Genomic DNA, 17,078 nt, shown 5'->3' on the forward strand with positions numbered 1-17,078 from the left:
CATAAATCACTGTTCACTGAAAACGGACATGCGTTCACGATCCTGTCAATAAACACGTGCTTGGCAGGGCCACAAATCTGCCGACACGATGCCCTAATGAATGCACATCTCTTTGCCTTGGTAGTTGCTCCTTTTTGCAGCGCCTTTTCCTGCTGCATCACAAAAACTCAGTTCAAGACACTTGGCTCCATCCAGTGGAGCTCCTATGCCCAGCTTAGAAACCCCCAGGCACGAGATTGCAAGGTCCCTGGTAATTCTCCCACTCCTGGACACGTCGGAACCAAGTTTCGTATGCACTAGCAGCGAGAACAAAATCCCACATGTGAGGACAATAGGCGTCTTTCATTTAGGGCTAGTGTTAGGCTAAGAGTTTGCAGTAGCTCCTTGGGTCGAGTTAGGGGTCGAATGAGACAAAGCTAAGATTTGCGTTACGGCTGGGGTTGGTCCAGTAAGGATCCCACACACCATGGACCATCGGCGGAGGCCCCGGGTAGGCTTACACTGCGGGCTAATGGTGGACTTCTTTAAAAACGTGAGCACTAAATGGGGCGGGATGTTGACTGAAAGAATGCAGCTAGCTACAGAAATATGCAGAAATAAAGAAAAACACATCTCATTGCATGCCTTTAAAGAGCTTACTCTCCCTACCGGCAATGTTCCTGAACCTTCGCTTCCCAAACATTTTTAGAACCAAAAAAAACCTAGAAAAGATCTGACCTCCCTCACCGGGAATTGAACTCAAGACTGCTGGATGGAGGGGTGCTGACATTGACCACTAGGCTACCAGACTGCTGTTGAACAGAGCACTCCCGAAAGGTGACATTTCAATTTCAGGCTGACAAGTGTGCTTTATTGTTCAGTTCGGGCTTTGCACAGCCAGTGCTAGAATTCAATCCAAGTTCATGCTTTGCTTTGATTTTGAATTAATGGCCAAACCAGCCAATCCCTAAAAAAATACAGGTCTCAGAGGCTCTCGTTTCAGTACCAGCAGGGTAGCGTGGCCGAGCGGTCTAAGGCGCTGGATTTAGGCTCCAGTCTCTTTGGAGGCGTGGGTTCGAATCCCACCGCTGCCAATAGCTGTTTCTTTTTTATCTTCATGCCACGTGTACAGACAGGACAATTGGGAGCCAGGGAATGGCATGTGTTTATGAATTCTTGCTTTTCTGAACACCCAGACTGAAAGCACACATCTGACTCGTGTGCGTTTTCACCAAAAAAGGGTAAAGCATAAATCACTGTTCACTGAAAACGGACATGCGTTCACGATCCTGTCAATAAACACGTGCTTGGCAGGGCCACAAATCTGCCGACACGATGCCCTAATGAATGCACATCTCTTTGCCTTGGTAGTTGCTCCTTTTTGCAGCGCCTTTTCCTGCTGCATCACAAAAACTCAGTTCAAGACACTTGGCTCCATCCAGTGGAGCTCCTATGCCCAGCTTAGAAACCCCCAGGCACGAGATTGCAAGGTCCCTGGTAATTCTCCCACTCCTGGACACGTCGGAACCAAGTTTCGTATGCACTAGCAGCGAGAACAAAATCCCACATGTGAGGACAATAGGCGTCTTTCATTTAGGGCTAGTGTTAGGCTAAGAGTTTGCAGTAGCTCCTTGGGTCGAGTTAGGGGTCGAATGAGACAAAGCTAAAATTTGCGTTACGGCTGGGGTTGGTCCAGTAAGGATCCCACACACCATGGACCATCGGCGGAGGCCCCGGGTAGGCTTACACTGCGGGCTAATGGTGGACTTCTTTAAAAACGTGAGCACTAAATGGGGCGGGATGTTGACTGAAAGAATGCAGCTAGCTACAGAAATATGCAGAAATAAAGAAAAACACATCTCATTGCATGCCTTTAAAGAGCTTACTCTCCCTACCGGCAATGTTCCTGAACCTTCGCTTCCCAAACATTTTTAGAACCAAAAAAAACCTAGAAAAGATCTGACCTCCCTCACCGGGAATTGAACTCAAGACTGCTGGATGGAGGGGTGCTGACATTGACCACTAGGCTACCAGACTGCTGTTGAACAGAGCACTCCCGAAAGGTGACATTTCAATTTCAGGCTGACAAGTGTGCTTTATTGTTCAGTTCGGGCTTTGCACAGCCAGTGCTAGAATTCAATCCAAGTTCATGCTTTGCTTTGATTTTGAATTAATGGCCAAACCAGCCAATCCCTAAAAAAATACAGGTCTCAGAGGCTCTCGTTTCAGTACCAGCAGGGTAGCGTGGCCGAGCGGTCTAAGGCGCTGGATTTAGGCTCCAGTCTCTTTGGAGGCGTGGGTTCGAATCCCACCGCTGCCAATAGCTGTTTCTTTTTTATCTTCATGCCACGTGTACAGACAGGACAATTGGGAGCCAGGGAATGGCATGTGTTTATGAATTCTTGCTTTTCTGAACACCCAGACTGAAAGCACACATCTGACTCGTGTGCGTTTTCACCAAAAAAGGGTAAAGCATAAATCACTGTTCACTGAAAACGGACATGCGTTCACGATCCTGTCAATAAACACGTGCTTGGCAGGGCCACAAATCTGCCGACACGATGCCCTAATGAATGCACATCTCTTTGCCTTGGTAGTTGCTCCTTTTTGCAGCGCCTTTTCCTGCTGCATCACAAAAACTCAGTTCAAGACACTTGGCTCCATCCAGTGGAGCTCCTATGCCCAGCTTAGAAACCCCCAGGCACGAGATTGCAAGGTCCCTGGTAATTCTCCCACTCCTGGACACGTCGGAACCAAGTTTCGTATGCACTAGCAGCGAGAACAAAATCCCACATGTGAGGACAATAGGCGTCTTTCATTTAGGGCTAGTGTTAGGCTAAGAGTTTGCAGTAGCTCCTTGGGTCGAGTTAGGGGTCGAATGAGACAAAGCTAAGATTTGCGTTACGGCTGGGGTTGGTCCAGTAAGGATCCCACACACCATGGACCATCGGCGGAGGCCCCGGGTAGGCTTACACTGCGGGCTAATGGTGGACTTCTTTAAAAACGTGAGCACTAAATGGGGCGGGATGTTGACTGAAAGAATGCAGCTAGCTACAGAAATATGCAGAAATAAAGAAAAACACATCTCATTGCATGCCTTTAAAGAGCTTACTCTCCCTACCGGCAATGTTCCTGAACCTTCGCTTCCCAAACATTTTTAGAACCAAAAAAAACCTAGAAAAGATCTGACCTCCCTCACCGGGAATTGAACTCAGGACTGCTGGATGGAGGGGTGCTGACATTGACCACTAGGCTACCAGACTGCTGTCGAACAGAGCACTCCCGAAAGGTGACATTTCAATTTCAGGCTGACAAGTGTGCTTTATTGTTCAGTTCGGGCTTTGCACAGCCAGTGCTAGAATTCAATCCAAGTTCATGCTTTGCTTTGATTTTGAATTAATGGCCAAACCAGCCAATCCCTAAAAAAATACAGGTCTCAGAGGCTCTCGTTTCAGTACCAGCAGGGTAGCGTGGCCGAGCGGTCTAAGGCGCTGGATTTAGGCTCCAGTCTCTTTGGAGGCGTGGGTTCGAATCCCACCGCTGCCAATAGCTGTTTCTTTTTTATCTTCATGCCACGTGTACAGACAGGACAATTGGGAGCCAGGGAATGGCATGTGTTTATGAATTCTTGCTTTTCTGAACACCCAGACTGAAAGCACACATCTGACTCGTGTGCGTTTTCACCAAAAAAGGGTAAAGCATAAATCACTGTTCACTGAAAACGGACATGCGTTCACGATCCTGTCAATAAACACGTTCAGGGCAGGGCCACAAATCTGCCGACACGATGCCCTAATGAATGCACATCTCTTTGCCTTGGTAGTTGCTCCTTTTTGCAGCGCCTTTTCCTGCTGCATCACAAAAACTCAGTTCAAGACACTTGGCTCCATCCAGTGGAGCTCCTATGCCCAGCTTAGAAACCCCCAGGCACGAGATTGCAAGGTCCCTGGTAATTCTCCCACTCCTGGACACGTCGGAACCAAGTTTCGTATGCACTAGCAGCGAGAACAAAATCCCACATGTGAGGACAATAGGCGTCTTTCATTTAGGGCTAGTGTTAGGCTAAGAGTTTGCAGTAGCTCCTTGGGTCGAGTTAGGGGTCGAATGAGACAAAGCTAAGATTTGCGTTACGGCTGGGGTTGGTCCAGTAAGGATCCCACACACCATGGACCATCGGCGGAGGCCCCGGGTAGGCTTACACTGCGGGCTAATGGTGGACTTCTTTAAAAACGTGAGCACTAAATGGGGCGGGATGTTGACTGAAAGAATGCAGCTAGCTACAGAAATATGCAGAAATAAAGAAAAACACATCTCATTGCATGCCTTTAAAGAGCTTACTCTCCCTACCGGCAATGTTCCTGAACCTTCGCTTCCCAAACATTTTTAGAACCAAAAAAAACCTAGAAAAGATCTGACCTCCCTCACCGGGAATTGAACTCAAGACTGCTGGATGGAGGGGTGCTGACATTGACCACTAGGCTACCAGACTGCTGTTGAACAGAGCACTCCCGAAAGGTGACATTTCAATTTCAGGCTGACAAGTGTGCTTTATTGTTCAGTTCGGGCTTTGCACAGCCAGTGCTAGAATTCAATCCAAGTTCATGCTTTGCTTTGATTTTGAATTAATGGCCAAACCAGCCAATCCCTAAAAAAATACAGGTCTCAGAGGCTCTCGTTTCAGTACCAGCAGGGTAGCGTGGCCGAGCGGTCTAAGGCGCTGGATTTAGGCTCCAGTCTCTTTGGAGGCGTGGGTTCGAATCCCACCGCTGCCAATAGCTGTTTCTTTTTTATCTTCATGCCACGTGTACAGACAGGACAATTGGGAGCCAGGGAATGGCATGTGTTTATGAATTCTTGCTTTTCTGAACACCCAGACTGAAAGCACACATCTGACTCGTGTGCGTTTTCACCAAAAAAGGGTAAAGCATAAATCACTGTTCACTGAAAACGGACATGCGTTCACGATCCTGTCAATAAACACGTGCTTGGCAGGGCCACAAATCTGCCGACACGATGCCCTAATGAATGCACATCTCTTTGCCTTGGTAGTTGCTCCTTTTTGCAGCGCCTTTTCCTGCTGCATCACAAAAACTCAGTTCAAGACACTTGGCTCCATCCAGTGGAGCTCCTATGCCCAGCTTAGAAACCCCCAGGCACGAGATTGCAAGGTCCCTGGTAATTCTCCCACTCCTGGACACGTCGGAACCAAGTTTCGTATGCACTAGCAGCGAGAACAAAATCCCACATGTGAGGACAATAGGCGTCTTTCATTTAGGGCTAGTGTTAGGCTAAGAGTTTGCAGTAGCTCCTTGGGTCGAGTTAGGGGTCGAATGAGACAAAGCTAAGATTTGCGTTACGGCTGGGGTTGGTCCAGTAAGGATCCCACACACCATGGACCATCGGCGGAGGCCCCGGGTAGGCTTACACTGCGGGCTAATGGTGGACTTCTTTAAAAACGTGAGCACTAAATGGGGCGGGATGTTGACTGAAAGAATGCAGCTAGCTACAGAAATATGCAGAAATAAAGAAAAACACATCTCATTGCATGCCTTTAAAGAGCTTACTCTCCCTACCGGCAATGTTCCTGAACCTTCGCTTCCCAAACATTTTTAGAACCAAAAAAAACCTAGAAAAGATCTGACCTCCCTCACCGGGAATTGAACTCAGGACTGCTGGATGGAGGGGTGCTGACATTGACCACTAGGCTACCAGACTGCTGTCGAACAGAGCACTCCCGAAAGGTGACATTTCAATTTCAGGCTGACAAGTGTGCTTTATTGTTCAGTTCGGGCTTTGCACAGCCAGTGCTAGAATTCAATCCAAGTTCATGCTTTGCTTTGATTTTGAATTAATGGCCAAACCAGCCAATCCCTAAAAAAATACAGGTCTCAGAGGCTCTCGTTTCAGTACCAGCAGGGTAGCGTGGCCGAGCGGTCTAAGGCGCTGGATTTAGGCTCCAGTCTCTTTGGAGGCGTGGGTTCGAATCCCACCGCTGCCAATAGCTGTTTCTTTTTTATCTTCATGCCACGTGTACAGACAGGACAATTGGGAGCCAGGGAATGGCATGTGTTTATGAATTCTTGCTTTTCTGAACACCCAGACTGAAAGCACACATCTGACTCGTGTGCGTTTTCACCAAAAAAGGGTAAAGCATAAATCACTGTTCACTGAAAACGGACATGCGTTCACGATCCTGTCAATAAACACGTTCAGGGCAGGGCCACAAATCTGCCGACACGATGCCCTAATGAATGCACATCTCTTTGCCTTGGTAGTTGCTCCTTTTTGCAGCGCCTTTTCCTGCTGCATCACAAAAACTCAGTTCAAGACACTTGGCTCCATCCAGTGGAGCTCCTATGCCCAGCTTAGAAACCCCCAGGCACGAGATTGCAAGGTCCCTGGTAATTCTCCCACTCCTGGACACGTCGGAACCAAGTTTCGTATGCACTAGCAGCGAGAACAAAATCCCACATGTGAGGACAATAGGCGTCTTTCATTTAGGGCTAGTGTTAGGCTAAGAGTTTGCAGTAGCTCCTTGGGTCGAGTTAGGGGTCGAATGAGACAAAGCTAAGATTTGCGTTACGGCTGGGGTTGGTCCAGTAAGGATCCCACACACCATGGACCATCGGCGGAGGCCCCGGGTAGGCTTACACTGCGGGCTAATGGTGGACTTCTTTAAAAACGTGAGCACTAAATGGGGCGGGATGTTGACTGAAAGAATGCAGCTAGCTACAGAAATATGCAGAAATAAAGAAAAACACATCTCATTGCATGCCTTTAAAGAGCTTACTCTCCCTACCGGCAATGTTCCTGAACCTTCGCTTCCCAAACATTTTTAGAACCAAAAAAAACCTAGAAAAGATCTGACCTCCCTCACCGGGAATTGAACTCAAGACTGCTGGATGGAGGGGTGCTGACATTGACCACTAGGCTACCAGACTGCTGTTGAACAGAGCACTCCCGAAAGGTGACATTTCAATTTCAGGCTGACAAGTGTGCTTTATTGTTCAGTTCGGGCTTTGCACAGCCAGTGCTAGAATTCAATCCAAGTTCATGCTTTGCTTTGATTTTGAATTAATGGCCAAACCAGCCAATCCCTAAAAAAATACAGGTCTCAGAGGCTCTCGTTTCAGTACCAGCAGGGTAGCGTGGACGAGCGGTCTAAGGCGCTGGATTTAGGCTCCAGTCTCTTTGGAGGCGTGGGTTCGAATCCCACCGCTGCCAATAGCTGTTTCTTTTTTATCTTCATGCCACGTGTACAGACAGGACAATTGGGAGCCAGGGAATGGCATGTGTTTATGAATTCTTGCTTTTCTGAACACCCAGACTGAAAGCACACATCTGACTCGTGTGCGTTTTCACCAAAAAAGGGTAAAGCATAAATCACTGTTCACTGAAAACGGACATGCGTTCACGATCCTGTCAATAAACACGTGCTTGGCAGGGCCACAAATCTGCCGACACGATGCCCTAATGAATGCACATCTCTTTGCCTTGGTAGTTGCTCCTTTTTGCAGCGCCTTTTCCTGCTGCATCACAAAAACTCAGTTCAAGACACTTGGCTCCATCCAGTGGAGCTCCTATGCCCAGCTTAGAAACCCCCAGGCACGAGATTGCAAGGTCCCTGGTAATTCTCCCACTCCTGGACACGTCGGAACCAAGTTTTGTATGCACTAGCAGCGAGAACAAAATCCCACATGTGAGGACAATAGGCGTCTTTCATTTAGGGCTAGTGTTAGGCTAAGAGTTTGCAGTAGCTCCTTGGGTCGAGTTAGGGGTCGAATGAGACAAAGCTAAGATTTGCGTTACGGCTGGGGTTGGTCCAGTAAGGATCCCACACACCATGGACCATCGGCGGAGGCCCCGGGTAGGCTTACACTGCGGGCTAATGGTGGACTTCTTTAAAAACGTGAGCACTAAATGGGGCGGGATGTTGACTGAAAGAATGCAGCTAGCTACAGAAATATGCAGAAATAAAGAAAAACACATCTCATTGCATGCCTTTAAAGAGCTTACTCTCCCTACCGGCAATGTTCCTGAACCTTCGCTTCCCAAACATTTTTAGAACCAAAAAAAACCTAGAAAAGATCTGACCTCCCTCACCGGGAATTGAACTCAAGACTGCTGGATGGAGGGGTGCTGACATTGACCACTAGGCTACCAGACTGCTGTTGAACAGAGCACTCCCGAAAGGTGACATTTCAATTTCAGGCTGACAAGTGTGCTTTATTGTTCAGTTCGGGCTTTGCACAGCCAGTGCTAGAATTCAATCCAAGTTCATGCTTTGCTTTGATTTTGAATTAATGGCCAAACCAGCCAATCCCTAAAAAAATACAGGTCTCAGAGGCTCTCGTTTCAGTACCAGCAGGGTAGCGTGGCCGAGCGGTCTAAGGCGCTGGATTTAGGCTCCAGTCTCTTTGGAGGCGTGGGTTCGAATCCCACCGCTGCCAATAGCTGTTTCTTTTTTATCTTCATGCCACGTGTACAGACAGGACAATTGGGAGCCAGGGAATGGCATGTGTTTATGAATTCTTGCTTTTCTGAACACCCAGACTGAAAGCACACATCTGACTCGTGTGCGTTTTCACCAAAAAAGGGTAAAGCATAAATCACTGTTCACTGAAAACGGACATGCGTTCACGATCCTGTCAATAAACACGTGCTTGGCAGGGCCACAAATCTGCCGACACGATGCCCTAATGAATGCACATCTCTTTGCCTTGGTAGTTGCTCCTTTTTGCAGCGCCTTTTCCTGCTGCATCACAAAAACTCAGTTCAAGACACTTGGCTCCATCCAGTGGAGCTCCTATGCCCAGCTTAGAAACCCCCAGGCACGAGATTGCAAGGTCCCTGGTAATTCTCCCACTCCTGGACACGTCGGAACCAAGTTTCGTATGCACTAGCAGCGAGAACAAAATCCCACATGTGAGGACAATAGGCGTCTTTCATTTAGGGCTAGTGTTAGGCTAAGAGTTTGCAGTAGCTCCTTGGGTCGAGTTAGGGGTCGAATGAGACAAAGCTAAGATTTGCGTTACGGCTGGGGTTGGTCCAGTAAGGATCCCACACACCATGGACCATCGGCGGAGGCCCCGGGTAGGCTTACACTGCGGGCTAATGGTGGACTTCTTTAAAAACGTGAGCACTAAATGGGGCGGGATGTTGACTGAAAGAATGCAGCTAGCTACAGAAATATGCAGAAATAAAGAAAAACACATCTCATTGCATGCCTTTAAAGAGCTTACTCTCCCTACCGGCAATGTTCCTGAACCTTCGCTTCCCAAACATTTTTAGAACCAAAAAAAACCTAGAAAAGATCTGACCTCCCTCACCGGGAATTGAACTCAAGACTGCTGGATGGAGGGGTGCTGACATTGACCACTAGGCTACCAGACTGCTGTTGAACAGAGCACTCCCGAAAGGTGACATTTCAATTTCAGGCTGACAAGTGTGCTTTATTGTTCAGTTCGGGCTTTGCAGAGCCAGTGCTAGAATTCAATCCAAGTTCATGCTTTGCTTTGATTTTGAATTAATGGCCAAACCAGCCAATCCCTAAAAAAATACAGGTCTCAGAGGCTCTCGTTTCAGTACCAGCAGGGTAGCGTGGACGAGCGGTCTAAGGCGCTGGATTTAGGCTCCAGTCTCTTTGGAGGCGTGGGTTCGAATCCCACCGCTGCCAATAGCTGTTTCTTTTTTATCTTCATGCCACGTGTACAGACAGGACAATTGGGAGCCAGGGAATGGCATGTGTTTATGAATTCTTGCTTTTCTGAACACCCAGACTGAAAGCACACATCTGACTCGTGTGCGTTTTCACCAAAAAAGGGTAAAGCATAAATCACTGTTCACTGAAAACGGACATGCGTTCACGATCCTGTCAATAAACACGTGCTTGGCAGGGCCACAAATCTGCCGACACGATGCCCTAATGAATGCACATCTCTTTGCCTTGGTAGTTGCTCCTTTTTGCAGCGCCTTTTCCTGCTGCATCACAAAAACTCAGTTCAAGACACTTGGCTCCATCCAGTGGAGCTCCTATGCCCAGCTTAGAAACCCCCAGGCACGAGATTGCAAGGTCCCTGGTAATTCTCCCACTCCTGGACACGTCGGAACCAAGTTTCGTATGCACTAGCAGCGAGAACAAAATCCCACATGTGAGGACAATAGGCGTCTTTCATTTAGGGCTAGTGTTAGGCTAAGAGTTTGCAGTAGCTCCTTGGGTCGAGTTAGGGGTCGAATGAGACAAAGCTAAGATTTGCGTTACGGCTGGGGTTGGTCCAGTAAGGATCCCACACACCATGGACCATCGGCGGAGGCCCCGGGTAGGCTTACACTGCGGGCTAATGGTGGACTTCTTTAAAAACGTGAGCACTAAATGGGGCGGGATGTTGACTGAAAGAATGCAGCTAGCTACAGAAATATGCAGAAATAAAGAAAAACACATCTCATTGCATGCCTTTAAAGAGCTTACTCTCCCTACCGGCAATGTTCCTGAACCTTCGCTTCCCAAACATTTTTAGAACCAAAAAAAACCTAGAAAAGATCTGACCTCCCTCACCGGGAATTGAACTCAGGACTGCTGGATGGAGGGGTGCTGACATTGACCACTAGGCTACCAGACTGCTGTCGAACAGAGCACTCCCGAAAGGTGACATTTCAATTTCAGGCTGACAAGTGTGCTTTATTGTTCAGTTCGGGCTTTGCACAGCCAGTGCTAGAATTCAATCCAAGTTCATGCTTTGCTTTGATTTTGAATTAATGGCCAAACCAGCCAATCCCTAAAAAAATACAGGTCTCAGAGGCTCTCGTTTCAGTACCAGCAGGGTAGCGTGGCCGAGCGGTCTAAGGCGCTGGATTTAGGCTCCAGTCTCTTTGGAGGCGTGGGTTCGAATCCCACCGCTGCCAATAGCTGTTTCTTTTTTATCTTCATGCCACGTGTACAGACAGGACAATTGGGAGCCAGGGAATGGCATGTGTTTATGAATTCTTGCTTTTCTGAACACCCAGACTGAAAGCACACATCTGACTCGTGTGCGTTTTCACCAAAAAAGGGTAAAGCATAAATCACTGTTCACTGAAAACGGACATGCGTTCACGATCCTGTCAATAAACACGTTCAGGGCAGGGCCACAAATCTGCCGACACGATGCCCTAATGAATGCACATCTCTTTGCCTTGGTAGTTGCTCCTTTTTGCAGCGCCTTTTCCTGCTGCATCACAAAAACTCAGTTCAAGACACTTGGCTCCATCCAGTGGAGCTCCTATGCCCAGCTTAGAAACCCCCAGGCACGAGATTGCAAGGTCCCTGGTAATTCTCCCACTCCTGGACACGTCGGAACCAAGTTTCGTATGCACTAGCAGCGAGAACAAAATCCCACATGTGAGGACAATAGGCGTCTTTCATTTAGGGCTAGTGTTAGGCTAAGAGTTTGCAGTAGCTCCTTGGGTCGAGTTAGGGGTCGAATGAGACAAAGCTAAGATTTGCGTTACGGCTGGGGTTGGTCCAGTAAGGATCCCACACACCATGGACCATCGGCGGAGGCCCCGGGTAGGCTTACACTGCGGGCTAATGGTGGACTTCTTTAAAAACGTGAGCACTAAATGGGGCGGGATGTTGACTGAAAGAATGCAGCTAGCTACAGAAATATGCAGAAATAAAGAAAAACACATCTCATTGCATGCCTTTAAAGAGCTTACTCTCCCTACCGGCAATGTTCCTGAACCTTCGCTTCCCAAACATTTTTAGAACCAAAAAAAACCTAGAAAAGATCTGACCTCCCTCACCGGGAATTGAACTCAAGACTGCTGGATGGAGGGGTGCTGACATTGACCACTAGGCTACCAGACTGCTGTTGAACAGAGCACTCCCGAAAGGTGACATTTCAATTTCAGGCTGACAAGTGTGCTTTATTGTTCAGTTCGGGCTTTGCACAGCCAGTGCTAGAATTCAATCCAAGTTCATGCTTTGCTTTGATTTTGAATTAATGGCCAAACCAGCCAATCCCTAAAAAAATACAGGTCTCAGAGGCTCTCGTTTCAGTACCAGCAGGGTAGCGTGGCCGAGCGGTCTAAGGCGCTGGATTTAGGCTCCAGTCTCTTTGGAGGCGTGGGTTCGAATCCCACCGCTGCCAATAGCTGTTTCTTTTTTATCTTCATGCCACGTGTACAGACAGGACAATTGGGAGCCAGGGAATGGCATGTGTTTATGAATTCTTGCTTTTCTGAACACCCAGACTGAAAGCACACATCTGACTCGTGTGCGTTTTCACCAAAAAAGGGTAAAGCATAAATCACTGTTCACTGAAAACGGACATGCGTTCACGATCCTGTCAATAAACACGTGCTTGGCAGGGCCACAAATCTGCCGACACGATGCCCTAATGAATGCACATCTCTTTGCCTTGGTAGTTGCTCCTTTTTGCAGCGCCTTTTCCTGCTGCATCACAAAAACTCAGTTCAAGACACTTGGCTCCATCCAGTGGAGCTCCTATGCCCAGCTTAGAAACCCCCAGGCACGAGATTGCAAGGTCCCTGGTAATTCTCCCACTCCTGGACACGTCGGAACCAAGTTTCGTATGCACTAGCAGCGAGAACAAAATCCCACATGTGAGGACAATAGGCGTCTTTCATTTAGGGCTAGTGTTAGGCTAAGAGTTTGCAGTAGCTCCTTGGGTCGAGTTAGGGGTCGAATGAGACAAAGCTAAGATTTGCGTTACGGCTGGGGTTGGTCCAGTAAGGATCCCACACACCATGGACCATCGGCGGAGGCCCCGGGTAGGCTTACACTGCGGGCTAATGGTGGACTTCTTTAAAAACGTGAGCACTAAATGGGGCGGGATGTTGACTGAAAGAATGCAGCTAGCTACAGAAATATGCAGAAATAAAGAAAAACACATCTCATTGCATGCCTTTAAAGAGCTTACTCTCCCTACCGGCAATGTTCCTGAACCTTCGCTTCCCAAACATTTTTAGAACCAAAAAAAACCTAGAAAAGATCTGACCTCCCTCACCGGGAATTGAACTCAAGACTGCTGGATGGAGGGGTGCTGACATTGACCACTAGGCTACCAGACTGCTGTTGAACAGAGCACTCCCGAAAGGTGACATTTCAATTTCAGGCTGACAAGTGTGCTTTATTGTTCAGTTCGGGCTTTGCACAGCCAGTGCTAGAATTCAATCCAAGTTCATGCTTTGCTTTGATTTTGAATTAATGGCCAAACCAGCCAATCCCTAAAAAAATACAGGTCTCAGAGGCTCTCGTTTCAGTACCAGCAGGGTAGCGTGGCCGAGCGGTCTAAGGCGCTGGATTTAGGCTCCAGTCTCTTTGGAGGCGTGGGTTCGAATCCCACCGCTGCCAATAGCTGTTTCTTTTTTATCTTCATGCCACGTGTACAGACAGGACAATTGGGAGCCAGGGAATGGCATGTGTTTATGAATTCTTGCTTTTCTGAACACCCAGACTGAAAGCACACATCTGACTCGTGTGCGTTTTCACCAAAAAAGGGTAAAGCATAAATCACTGTTCACTGAAAACGGACATGCGTTCACGATCCTGTCAATAAACACGTGCTTGGCAGGGCCACAAATCTGCCGACACGATGCCCTAATGAATGCACATCTCTTTGCCTTGGTAGTTGCTCCTTTTTGCAGCGCCTTTTCCTGCTGCATCACAAAAACTCAGTTCAAGACACTTGGCTCCATCCAGTGGAGCTCCTATGCCCAGCTTAGAAACCCCCAGGCACGAGATTGCAAGGTCCCTGGTAATTCTCCCACTCCTGGACACGTCGGAACCAAGTTTCGTATGCACTAGCAGCGAGAACAAAATCCCACATGTGAGGACAATAGGCGTCTTTCATTTAGGGCTAGTGTTAGGCTAAGAGTTTGCAGTAGCTCCTTGGGTCGAGTTAGGGGTCGAATGAGACAAAGCTAAGATTTGCGTTACGGCTGGGGTTGGTCCAGTAAGGATCCCACACACCATGGACCATCGGCGGAGGCCCCGGGTAGGCTTACACTGCGGGCTAATGGTGGACTTCTTTAAAAACGTGAGCACTAAATGGGGCGGGATGTTGACTGAAAGAATGCAGCTAGCTACAGAAATATGCAGAAATAAAGAAAAACACATCTCATTGCATGCCTTTAAAGAGCTTACTCTCCCTACCGGCAATGTTCCTGAACCTTCGCTTCCCAAACATTTTTAGAACCAAAAAAAACCTAGAAAAGATCTGACCTCCCTCACCGGGAATTGAACTCAGGACTGCTGGATGGAGGGGTGCTGACATTGACCACTAGGCTACCAGACTGCTGTCGAACAGAGCACTCCCGAAAGGTGACATTTCAATTTCAGGCTGACAAGTGTGCTTTATTGTTCAGTTCGGGCTTTGCACAGCCAGTGCTAGAATTCAATCCAAGTTCATGCTTTGCTTTGATTTTGAATTAATGGCCAAACCAGCCAATCCCTAAAAAAATACAGGTCTCAGAGGCTCTCGTTTCAGTACCAGCAGGGTAGCGTGGCCGAGCGGTCTAAGGCGCTGGATTTAGGCTCCAGTCTCTTTGGAGGCGTGGGTTCGAATCCCACCGCTGCCAATAGCTGTTTCTTTTTTATCTTCATGCCACGTGTACAGACAGGACAATTGGGAGCCAGGGAATGGCATGTGTTTATGAATTCTTGCTTTTCTGAACACCCAGACTGAAAGCACACATCTGACTCGTGTGCGTTTTCACCAAAAAAGGGTAAAGCATAAATCACTGTTCACTGAAAACGGACATGCGTTCACGATCCTGTCAATAAACACGTTCAGGGCAGGGCCACAAATCTGCCGACACGATGCCCTAATGAATGCACATCTCTTTGCCTTGGTAGTTGCTCCTTTTTGCAGCGCCTTTTCCTGCTGCATCACAAAAACTCAGTTCAAGACACTTGGCTCCATCCAGTGGAGCTCCTATGCCCAGCTTAGAAACCCCCAGGCACGAGATTGCAAGGTCCCTGGTAATTCTCCCACTCCTGGACACGTCGGAACCAAGTTTCGTATGCACTAGCAGCGAGAACAAAATCCCACATGTGAGGACAATAGGCGTCTTTCATTTAGGGCTAGTGTTAGGCTAAGAGTTTGCAGTAGCTCCTTGGGTCGAGTTAGGGGTCGAATGAGACAAAGCTAAGATTTGCGTTACGGCTGGGGTTGGTCCAGTAAGGATCCCACACACCATGGACCATCGGCGGAGGCCCCGGGTAGGCTTACACTGCGGGCTAATGGTGGACTTCTTTAAAAACGTGAGCACTAAATGGGGCGGGATGTTGACTGAAAGAATGCAGCTAGCTACAGAAATATGCAGAAATAAAGAAAAACACATCTCATTGCATGCCTTTAAAGAGCTTACTCTCCCTACCGGCAATGTTCCTGAACCTTCGCTTCCCAAACATTTTTAGAACCAAAAAAAACCTAGAAAAGATCTGACCTCCCTCACCGGGAATTGAACTCAAGACTGCTGGATGGAGGGGTGCTGACATTGACCACTAGGCTACCAGACTGCTGTTGAACAGAGCACTCCCGAAAGGTGACATTTCAATTTCAGGCTGACAAGTGTGCTTTATTGTTCAGTTCGGGCTTTGCACAGCCAGTGCTAGAATTCAATCCAAGTTCATGCTTTGCTTTGATTTTGAATTAATGGCCAAACCAGCCAATCCCTAAAAAAATACAGGTCTCAGAGGCTCTCGTTTCAGTACCAGCAGGGTAGCGTGGACGAGCGGTCTAAGGCGCTGGATTTAGGCTCCAGTCTCTTTGGAGGCGTGGGTTCGAATCCCACCGCTGCCAATAGCTGTTTCTTTTTTATCTTCATGCCACGTGTACAGACAGGACAATTGGGAGCCAGGGAATGGCATGTGTTTATGAATTCTTGCTTTTCTGAACACCCAGACTGAAAGCACACATCTGACTCGTGTGCGTTTTCACCAAAAAAGGGTAAAGCATAAATCACTGTTCACTGAAAACGGACATGCGTTCACGATCCTGTCAATAAACACGTGCTTGGCAGGGCCACAAATCTGCCGACACGATGCCCTAATGAATGCACATCTCTTTGCCTTGGTAGTTGCTCCTTTTTGCAGCGCCTTTTCCTGCTGCATCACAAAAACTCAGTTCAAGACACTTGGCTCCATCCAGTGGAGCTCCTATGCCCAGCTTAGAAACCCCCAGGCACGAGATTGCAAGGTCCCTGGTAATTCTCCCACTCCTGGACACGTCGGAACCAAGTTTTGTATGCACTAGCAGCGAGAACAAAATCCCACATGTGAGGACAATAGGCGTCTTTCATTTAGGGCTAGTGTTAGGCTAAGAGTTTGCAGTAGCTCCTTGGGTCGAGTTAGGGGTCGAATGAGACAAAGCTAAGATTTGCGTTACGGCTGGGGTTGGTCCAGTAAGGATCCCACACACCATGGACCATCGGCGGAGGCCCCGGGTAGGCTTACACTGCGGGCTAATGGTGGACTTCTTTAAAAACGTGAGCACTAAATGGGGCGGGATGTTGACTGAAAGAATGCAGCTAGCTACAGAAATATGCAGAAATAAAGAAAAACACATCTCATTGCATGCCTTTAAAGAGCTTACTCTCCCTACCGGCAATGTTCCTGAACCTTCGCTTCCCAAACATTTTTAGAACCAAAAAAAACCTAGAAAAGATCTGACCTCCCTCACCGGGAATTGAACTCAAGACTGCTGGATGGAGGGGTGCTGACATTGACCACTAGGCTACCAGACTGCTGTTGAACAGAGCACTCCCGAAAGGTGACATTTCAATTTCAGGCTGACAAGTGTGCTTTATTGTTCAGTTCGGGCTTTGCACAGCCAGTGCTAGAATTCAATCCAAGTTCATGCTTTGCTTTGATTTTGAATTAATGGCCAAACCAGCCAATCCCTAAAAAAATACAGGTCTCAGAGGCTCTCGTTTCAGTACCAGCAGGGTAGCGTGGCCGAGCGGTCTAAGGCGCTGGATTTAGGCTCCAGTCTCTTTGGAGGCGTGGGTTCGAATCCCACCGCTGCCAATAGCTGTTTCTTTTTTATCTTCATGCCACGTGTACAGACAGGACAATTGGGAGCCAGGGAATGGCA

At 48.0% G+C, this 17,078-nt stretch overlaps 14 non-coding genes across 14 annotated transcripts; all 14 read left to right on the top strand.

The window, feature by feature from the left end:
- Positions 1-991: 991 nt before the first annotated feature.
- Positions 992-1,073, top strand: TRNAL-UAG (transfer RNA leucine (anticodon UAG)). The gene has a single exon. It is a non-coding gene; the product is annotated as a tRNA-Leu (tRNA).
- A 1,144-nt stretch (positions 1,074-2,217) lies between these two features.
- Positions 2,218-2,299, top strand: TRNAL-UAG (transfer RNA leucine (anticodon UAG)). The gene has a single exon. It is a non-coding gene; the product is annotated as a tRNA-Leu (tRNA).
- Positions 2,300-3,443: 1,144 nt separating this feature from the next.
- On the top strand, positions 3,444-3,525 carry TRNAL-UAG (transfer RNA leucine (anticodon UAG)). Its single transcript has one exon. It is a non-coding gene; the product is annotated as a tRNA-Leu (tRNA).
- Positions 3,526-4,669: 1,144 nt separating this feature from the next.
- On the top strand, positions 4,670-4,751 carry TRNAL-UAG (transfer RNA leucine (anticodon UAG)). The gene has a single exon. It is a non-coding gene; the product is annotated as a tRNA-Leu (tRNA).
- A 1,144-nt stretch (positions 4,752-5,895) lies between these two features.
- Positions 5,896-5,977, top strand: TRNAL-UAG (transfer RNA leucine (anticodon UAG)). The gene has a single exon. It is a non-coding gene; the product is annotated as a tRNA-Leu (tRNA).
- A 1,144-nt stretch (positions 5,978-7,121) lies between these two features.
- TRNAL-UAG (transfer RNA leucine (anticodon UAG)) lies at positions 7,122-7,203 on the top strand. Its single transcript has one exon. It is a non-coding gene; the product is annotated as a tRNA-Leu (tRNA).
- Positions 7,204-8,347: 1,144 nt separating this feature from the next.
- Positions 8,348-8,429, top strand: TRNAL-UAG (transfer RNA leucine (anticodon UAG)). Its single transcript has one exon. It is a non-coding gene; the product is annotated as a tRNA-Leu (tRNA).
- Positions 8,430-9,573: 1,144 nt separating this feature from the next.
- TRNAL-UAG (transfer RNA leucine (anticodon UAG)) lies at positions 9,574-9,655 on the top strand. The gene has a single exon. It is a non-coding gene; the product is annotated as a tRNA-Leu (tRNA).
- Positions 9,656-10,799: 1,144 nt separating this feature from the next.
- On the top strand, positions 10,800-10,881 carry TRNAL-UAG (transfer RNA leucine (anticodon UAG)). The gene has a single exon. It is a non-coding gene; the product is annotated as a tRNA-Leu (tRNA).
- Positions 10,882-12,025: 1,144 nt separating this feature from the next.
- Positions 12,026-12,107, top strand: TRNAL-UAG (transfer RNA leucine (anticodon UAG)). Its single transcript has one exon. It is a non-coding gene; the product is annotated as a tRNA-Leu (tRNA).
- A 1,144-nt stretch (positions 12,108-13,251) lies between these two features.
- Positions 13,252-13,333, top strand: TRNAL-UAG (transfer RNA leucine (anticodon UAG)). The gene has a single exon. It is a non-coding gene; the product is annotated as a tRNA-Leu (tRNA).
- Positions 13,334-14,477: 1,144 nt separating this feature from the next.
- Positions 14,478-14,559, top strand: TRNAL-UAG (transfer RNA leucine (anticodon UAG)). Its single transcript has one exon. It is a non-coding gene; the product is annotated as a tRNA-Leu (tRNA).
- Positions 14,560-15,703: 1,144 nt separating this feature from the next.
- TRNAL-UAG (transfer RNA leucine (anticodon UAG)) lies at positions 15,704-15,785 on the top strand. Its single transcript has one exon. It is a non-coding gene; the product is annotated as a tRNA-Leu (tRNA).
- A 1,144-nt stretch (positions 15,786-16,929) lies between these two features.
- Positions 16,930-17,011, top strand: TRNAL-UAG (transfer RNA leucine (anticodon UAG)). Its single transcript has one exon. It is a non-coding gene; the product is annotated as a tRNA-Leu (tRNA).
- The last annotated feature ends 67 nt before the right edge of the window (positions 17,012-17,078 follow it).

The sequence above is a fragment of the Ambystoma mexicanum genome, chromosome 1p (assembly GCF_040938575.1).
Source record: "Ambystoma mexicanum isolate Mex_15411 chromosome 1p, UKY_AmexF1_1, whole genome shotgun sequence".
NCBI classification, from domain to species: Eukaryota; Metazoa; Chordata; class Amphibia; order Caudata; family Ambystomatidae; genus Ambystoma; species Ambystoma mexicanum.